The sequence below is a fragment of the Pyrus communis genome, chromosome 11 (genome assembly GCF_963583255.1).
Source record: "Pyrus communis chromosome 11, drPyrComm1.1, whole genome shotgun sequence".
In the NCBI taxonomy this organism is placed as follows: domain Eukaryota; kingdom Viridiplantae; phylum Streptophyta; class Magnoliopsida; order Rosales; family Rosaceae; genus Pyrus; species Pyrus communis.
Window position 1 is genome coordinate 346,925 of NC_084813.1, and position 9,061 is coordinate 355,985.

Genomic DNA, 9,061 nt, shown 5'->3' on the forward strand with positions numbered 1-9,061 from the left:
ATGGTTGTTTTTACCGTATCACCTACCTAGATAAACGAAACCTCTTCAACTAGCCACTTCTCGATCACTTCCACAGGTAGATAGTAGAATTGAGGTACGAGATGATATCTCACTGTTAGAGCTATTTGAGTCGAGGAACTGTGAAGACCTTTTGTTCGAGTCGTAGAGTTAGTTAGTAGTATTGTACATTTCGAAGACATATACCTTTGGCGTCATATACTAAAATCTTATATGGGATATCACCAAATTGTGAAATGATGTACATCAACCCACTTCCTAGTATTACACCCATTTTCCTTGCTTCATGTTGAAAGTTTTTGACGTCATTGAGAAACTTAGTTACAAAGTTTACCAATTAGGAATTTACCCAACCAAGGACTAAACACTTTATCTTGGAAACCTCAAACATTAGTTTTGTTTAAATTGGTACATTTCTCAGGAGACGTGATCTCCACAGATGATATTCTTTTCTTTTTCCAAAAAGGTTGTAACAGAAGAAAGTGGAAAATCTCGCAAAGTATTGTGAAATTTGAGATATCCTTGGTCTTGTGGAGTTTATCGACAATTTGTTAAGCGATCTTTTAGCTATAGTGTTTTTCCCTCACTTGTCGACCGAGGAAAATTAATTTGGTTTGGGATGTTGATTATGATTAAAGTTTCTGACAACTGAATTGTTGTCTCATTTCACCTTCATTTTACACCTTTTAAGGATAATGATCATTTTGGAAATCTATGATGATGTATTCTTTGGATGTTTCGATTGCACAGAGGTAGCATGACATAATATCTATATTTTCCAACGGTTAGAACCATTCGAAATGAACCATCATATACATGACCTAGGGTCAACATGTAACATTTGCATTCGTAAACCGAATGGTATTTCTTGGTGGAGAAACATGTCCAGGACCTTTAACAATCTTAGACTTTTCAAATACATTCTCATTTGAAATAAGCTAGATTTCTGATAGCAACAGTAGAAGAACCAAATCAACATCTACGTTTGCGTTGTCGTGTATCATCATGATGGTGCAAACATAATGGCTATTTACTGCAGCAAAAAGCACATCTACTTTTGAATATCCTTAGCTAGTCATGTTCCATTCTAATTAGGATGCAAGAGTATCGATTTTGACATTACTTGTAAATCATCAAGAAATTATTTGGATGGTTATAATCACTTCCTGTATCTGTTTGAGGATGGGAAATGTCACCATAAGCTTCCAATATGAGGTATCTTATACATGTGGAGTTATGATGATGTTTCAATGACCATCAACCAACGCGACAAGTTAGCCCACTTTCCATTAGTCTAGAGGGACTACATTTTAAGACCATATAATAAAATTCCTCATTTTTGGAAATTTTCAGATTTCTTTGGCGCTTGGACCATCGTCTACTCTGATGAGGATCCCATATTCACCTATTTGTGCTGGAAGGTATTCTAGTCAAATTTGGGTCCGTGTCTACCCTACTACACTTTGTATTATTTTTGAAATAGGCAAACCGTCTAAAGGAGTTGCTAGGACATTGACATTTAGTCGTGAACATTAATTTCTCAATAACACAACGAATTCTCTGCTAAACGAATCTTTACCGTTGTTGATTGAATATTACTGAAGCTACCGTTGTAGCAACATGTTATGCATTAATCCTAGTTACCTTATATTCTAGATTGGTTGGACTTACTTTGACCCTCAAATTTTCGAATATCCTTTTAGCCTTCTCGACGTAGTCCCTTTCTCACTAAGTTCAAGAGAACTTCACTATGAATTTGCTTGCTAAAGCGTTGCGGACTATGTTGGCTCAACTACATGACAGGTTCATCATTATCATATCTTATCGGGATGCATGTTTTATTTGTAAGTGTTTGGGAAGCCTTCTTGAAGGCCACGTGTAGTAAGTTGTTGTTAACTATATATCTCCCTCAGACTAACAACTAGTCTGAACGGACTATCCAGACTTTCTTGGTGTGTTACGTTTATTTGCTTTATAGTTGTAGCATGATTGTATTTGATACTTATCTTCACTAGAAATGCTTGTAACTACGGTCACAAAATTGTTGGTCTTTGTTGTGACACTATGGAGATTTGGAATATAGATTCTTTGCTTAGTACTTCCTTGACTGAGGAGTTTTACGAACAAGTGTTCAATTGTGAGAGTTCACAATATAGATTGTTTTATTGTTGTTGTTACCTAATGGGGGTAGTGCGTGAGCACGGTAAAGACTTGATTAGACATTGTTTATGTATTTCTCAATGGGGGCATGATGGTAATTTTGCACCTTCGGGAATTTGTTGCTTACTTAGGATGAGAACAGTGAGTTGTTGATATCGTGGGCTGCAGACCGTAATATCAAAGACTTATTCGTTGGATTAGTTAAGCAAGTAAATATGTAGGTCTTTTTACGTTAGTACATACTTATGTGTTTGTTGTATTTTACCTATTTATTACTTGGGCTCAACCCAATGATATGATGTACTTACTTCCGGAGTTCGCAACTTTCGATTGAGTAGTTGAAAATGGTGTTTTCCATTTTAAGTATCAGTACAACTACTCTAAACCTTATGTTGTTACATATATATTTTCGACGGGACGTTAGTACATATAAATATTTTCGACGTTTTGTTTTTGAGAAAACTATTATATTATAGTATTGTACTGAAGAAGAAGAAAAGTATGAGTTGGAGGCATGAAAAAGGAATAATGCACTCTGAATCACGACGGAGCGGCATTTTCCCTTTTTGTACAACCACTCTGACTTGATTTCTTCGTTAGTACATATATTTTATTCTTCCATATCTTTGAGTTTTGTGTAACAAATGATTTTAAATTTCGGGGATGAAATTTTCTTAAAGAGGGTAGATTGTGACAACCTGTTCCAAATTTTACGTTTTATTAATTTTAAAAGCGTGAATTTACGAAAATGCCCTAGAGGCAAGGACTTTGACTTCCATTGACCATCGGTTAGAGAGACGTATGACTTATTCTTTTAGCATATCCTCATAGTACTCGTTGGTAAGAATGCAGAGGCGAAAGCCGTTTGAGAGTCCAGATTATAACGATATAGTTACGGACGTTTGAAATTGGTTATTTAAAGTTTAATTATAAATTAAATTAAACTCCCATCTTGTGGGAAGACTAACCAATCAACTTTAAGCAAGGAGAAAAGGGACCAATCAGATAAAAGGAAGGAAAGGCAGCAGCCAATCAGAAAAAAGAAGGATTTCTCCCTTTCATTCTCGTCGGCCCTTCAACCTGTGCTCAACCCAAAACAACCTGCACCCATTTTCCAAGGTTGATTCCAGCCAACTCTGGTGGAAAATTTCGACGCTACCACCACCATCTTGAAGTTCTCATTCCCCTCTACAAAACCCACCCAAGAACCACCTTGATTAACCATGGTATGTGGAATAGTGCTCCGGCCACCATTTTCAATTTTCTGGCAAATCGGCAAAGCGATGGCCGATGCCACCACTTGGGCTTTGTAGCCCATCATTCCAGGAGAAAATCCCAACCAACCTTGACCCTGTTGGACCACCGTAGACGATGAATTGATGCCGGGAAGCTTTAGACACCTACCGGCTTTGTGGGAAAAATTGATCATCTTCCGCCCACTTTTGGACTTCGTGGTAGGTATGAAAGTTGTTCCTCTCTTTGAGATCTTCATTTCTGTAATTTTTGAGAATTTTTAGAAATATTTGAGTTTTTCGGCGAGCCGGGACGATTGACCGCTACTTGCGGCGGCTGGTGCAGTGACGCACGACCAGGGAGCCGACATTTTGTTTTTATTCGAATTTCGTTATTTTAATTATGCTTTTGAGACCTAGCTACTATGGTTTGAATATTAATATGATTGTAGTATATGTTGGATTAAATGAATATATTCGGATTTGGTTTGAATTTTGGAAATGTGAACTACAATTGGCTTGATCCCTGTTTAGGGTACGTAGGCAGTCTAACGAGATGTTAGATGCAGACATACAATAAGTGAGATTAAATAATCGAGACAAAAGCCTTGTTTGGGGAAATTGAGCAATGTGAAGGAATTTGGTGAAAATTTTGAGATTTAACCTTATATTTTGGTGGTTAAATGTTGGTCATAAAATAATGTGTGAGGAATCGAAAAAATTGAAGTAGAGAATCGTAAGTAACGATAATTAACTAAACAAGAGTTTAGTTGGGCCTATCACCGATAATTATTCCCGAAAATAAATGATTCGAGAGTGGGGCATTATAGATTATGCGTTTTATGCCATGTAGTGTATATAGATATATATTCTAAAATACTATGATATGGTTGAGTTATAGATTGCATCAAGGCATATCCATATGCACATTACCTGCATATAATCATTGTGAATGTTTTGAAGAGCTAAGGTGAACGCGGGACGCGCAGGTAAGTTCAGGTGAGTTTATGGTGTTATTTGAAATGATTGAGTTATGGCAGGACTATATTTATAATAGGCAACTCCGACACTGTTTTACAAGTTGCAATAATGGGCAACTCTGACACTGTCATACAGGTTGCAATAATAGGCAACTCTGACACTGTCGTATAGGTTGCAATAGTAGGTAACTCCGACACTGTTGTACAGGTTGCCTATGAGTCGTACAAGTCACAATAGGTGACTCAGACTCGTGTGCTAGCATAGACTGATGAGCAATAGGTCCAGTCGTACAGGTCACATTAGATGACTCCGACTGGCACACTAGTTGATTTATTTCCACCTGACTCACATTTATTATTGCTGAGACGTTGTAACATAACATAATTTTGTTTTCACTGCATTTGTGCATTCATTTTCGTACTTACGTATTGTTATTATTTTCTGGAAACTTTACAGGTTTTCGACGAGGGGTTATAACGTTTCCAAAAGGTTTTTATTAAAACTTTATTTTAGGCCCACTCACCCTTATTTTTCGCCCCTCCAGGTTTAATAGCTGAGCTTTCTTATCGACAAGGATTTGTGGCAAATCTTGGTATTGGAGATTACATTTGACGGTATGATTCTCAATCCACCCTGCTGTACTTTACTTATGCTTTGACATCACGTGTGAAATGGGTTCATTCCCGCTCACAACGCACTCTCGTATTTAGGCACTTGCAGGTTTAAATTTATTCAAAATTTCCCACATCACTATACTTTATGGCTTCGTCACATTCCAGGTGTTAGCCATCACAACTCGATTCGAAGTCTTAATGGACATTTCGGGTCGGGATGTGTTATGTACTCATCACCATGCAATTTTCCATCTCTTCGAATAATTTACACGACAAGTTGAAGCAACTCAGCTCTTGATAACATGAGAAAAGAAAAGCTCTGGAAAAGAAGTGACTTTGTGCTTGTCCTTAATTCGGTCCCAATTTCCACAACTGCTTCTTTAGCTTTTGAGCTTCTTTAACTTCTTTTACTGTTTGTATGTAATTCAACAGAAACAGAAACATAAATAGGCCTCTTAAAACTCTTATCTCTCTTTTTCTTCTTCTTTTTTGTTGTCTTTTTTGTCTTTTTAAGGAGCCTTGCTTAATTGATGAAACTAATTTGTGGTCACTTCTCTCTGTTTCAACTTTGATACATGCAGTACCCTTATCTGCAAGACTAGGACAAACCTAATTTGTGAATTGATGAGTGGTTAGTTATAAATTATAGATGATCCTTATGTTCCTATGGAGGAACCTAATTGTTTTTTCATCTATGATTAATGTATCTCAACTATACAAATTGTTCATTTTCTTTATCATCATGTTGAATCACATTTGTAAAAAGTTATTTAATTAATTTAAAATCATTAGACATCCAAGAAAAAGTTATTTGTACCAATTTTTCAATGTGTGCTTTTGAGATCTAACTAAGCAAAGAATGTTATTTCAATCTCTTTCTTTAATTCATCATTCTCTCTTTGAATAACAATGTTTGATATGCAAAAAGCGACAAACAATAAAAGCAAAGCTCAATTTTCAAGATTCAAATTACGTCGAAATCTTCGCAATTACCACTGGGTCTGGCACTGCTCGGAGCACCGGTTGCCACCGTGCCATAAGTACATCACCTATGAATAAATAATATTTGTGTGAAATGTTTTATCAACAAATTCAACCAATAAAGCAATGAGGAAAGCAAGATTGAGCGAACCTTTTCTCTGTATTTTTTTTTTTTCAATTTGTGGATATCTAGATGTATTCTTAAAATACACTATACAAGCTCTCTATTTTTGTCAGAATTTTAACTTTAAAAATAATTTAAAATCACCACTTATACTACGATTCTAAACATCTTTAAAATCCAAATAAAATACATCCAAATTTATGTGGATTCTTATAAGTTCTCTTAAAACCGTTATTGAATACACTAGGATTTGAAGAAAATCATTTAAAATCACAATGGATACATGAATAAAGAATTAAAACGCCTCAAATTCCCAATTAAACTTTATGTTGTATTTTGAAACATAAAATTGTGATAGTTTGTCTTGGTAGCGTATTTTTGTCAATATGCATGCACACAAAGAAATTGAACCAACTATAAATAAGTTGGTGTTATTTATTATTTATTCAAATAGTCCTCACATTTGTAACTTATGTGGTTTAATAGGACCGCACAAACAGTTTAACAATCTAATGTGAGAATTAAGAGACTTTTGATTACGGGGTTTCCTTATGCTCTTGCGAGTATGCAGATGAGGCTTCAAAAGTTAATTCCACCACTTCCTTAGGACAAACACATACAGCATCCTCGTTGCATTTACATTTGGCGGGGTTATCACAATCTTCAGGTGTTCTGCAGAGACCAGGTTGCCATAGGTCCCCTGCTTCGACTCCAACTTGTACACCTACCACAAATATTTCCTTAATTATTAATTAGAAATAGCACATGCTTATAACATAAACTATGTATGTGGCAAGTTGCACAAGTTTAAAGAGAAAAGGTGATCAGGGAAATATGAGAAAAAGTGAGCGAAATAAAAGTTATTCGAGCAAAGTATTTTACCAGCAGATGCAATCAATAAAGCAACAACTAAAATCAGCTTGAGCGAACCTTTCTCCATAGATTTTCAAGTTTTTGATACCTAGAGAAAAATGATTATGATCGTTGTGCACTTGCTGTGTGGTGCAAAACTTAATTTCTGAGTTGCTCTTCTTCTCCAAATCCACGAGTATATATAGTTGAAATTAAGAATTGTTTTCAATAATTTTAGGTCTTCATAAGGTTGGATGAATCTGAAAATATTTTTGTAATAATTGCATATCTGTAAAGGGTTGGGTTCAACGAATCGTCTCATGCACGAGTTGCAAGTTTTACAATTTGTCCAACATTAATAGTAAATAAATTGCCCGAATCAGATTCCATGCTTTATCACTTCTATCTCATGCCTTAAATGATATGGTGTCTAAAATTAGTCAGATCTTGTGTCAAGCTTTACAATTTAATTTCTATTTTACTAGTGCTCTCCAAACCTACAATTAGATTAATTTAGTTGAATTTGGGTAAATATTAAATAGAAACTAAAATATAAGTTTCAAGAAAAAAAAATACATGTTTGAGGAAAATATCAGCCCAATTAAATATGTTAGGATATGTCACAAACTTTATTGCAATTTTGGTCTATTACTAAATGAAAGGTATGAGAGATTATCATCCTTTTATTTTCAAATATCAGCCCAATTAAATATGTTAGGATATGTCACAAACTTTATTGCAATTTTGGCCTATTACTAAATGAAAGGTATGAGAGATTATCATCTTTTTATTTTCACATTCGTCACACTGTGAGCATTTTCATTGAGATTCTTGAGTATAAAAACCCATTTGACAATGTTTTGGACCTCACTACTATAATTTTCATTTTTTTTATTTTGGTTAATCTCAGTTTACTACCCTCAAGTTTCATCGTTTTCAACATTTAGTACATGAAGTTTTTTTCGTCTCAGAGTCATACCTAAAGTATTAATTTTGGAATAGTCTCATACATCCGTTAGTCTGGCTGTTAAGTATCCGTTAACTAATGATGTGGTACCCGCATGTACAATGACTAGACGCCATGTGTCAATAAGGTCTCACGTGGGTATTAAAAATAAATTAATTAATTAAACATAAAAAGATTTAAAAAAAAATTTGAAAAAAAAAAAAATGGGCGTCTTCTTCCTCAATACCCCCCCCCCCCCCCCGGGGCCCCCCGCGCCGGTTCACGGGTAACGGACACCGCCGCCACACCCCACCCCACTCCCTTCTCTCCTCTGCACCCACCTAACCCTCATCCCAACTAACCCCTCCCTCCCTGCAAATGTCTAAGCCTTTCCCTGCAAAAACATAAAAAAATGATGTAAACCCAATTGCTAAAAAAGAACAACCCTTCCCCCTCCCGTCTCTCCACTGTCACCCCTCTCTTAGCCGCCCCCAAACTGCAAACTATACTAACCACACCATTTTCAACCCCAAATCAGCCCCACCCTCCTTCTCCCACAAATGCATCCAACCAAACCCACAGAACCCCACCTCAGAACCTTAAAAATTCGAACCCCAGAACGAAAAGCTTCCAAAAAATTCAAACCCCAGAACAAAAATTCGAACCCCACCTCAGAACCCCAAAAATTCAAATATGTAGATGGCTCCGCCTTCTTCGATTAGCTCGACTCCGGCCCCACCCATGCATGAACATCTCCGGTTTCCTTGACCCCCCGCATCATCGGAATCGCCCACTACCGCTATCGATCTGCAACCTCGCGCGCCTCCAAAACCTTGAGCTCTCCGACTCGCTGCCGCTGTCGAAGTCGATCCCCAACCCTGGACAAAGTCCTAACCCTAGAAATTGGATTTGATTGGATTGAAATTGAGGGAATTGAAATACGGGGAGGGTGGATGCAGAGGAAAGAAGGGAGGGAGAAGGGAGAGAGGGGTCGGGGATGAGGTAGGAGACGACCCATATAAAAAAAATTCAAGTTTTTTGAATTTTGAATTTTTTAATATGCACGTGAGACCCTTATTGACACGTGGCGCTCATTCATTATCCATGTGGGCGTCACGTCATCAGCTAACAGAAGACTTAACAGCCAGACTAA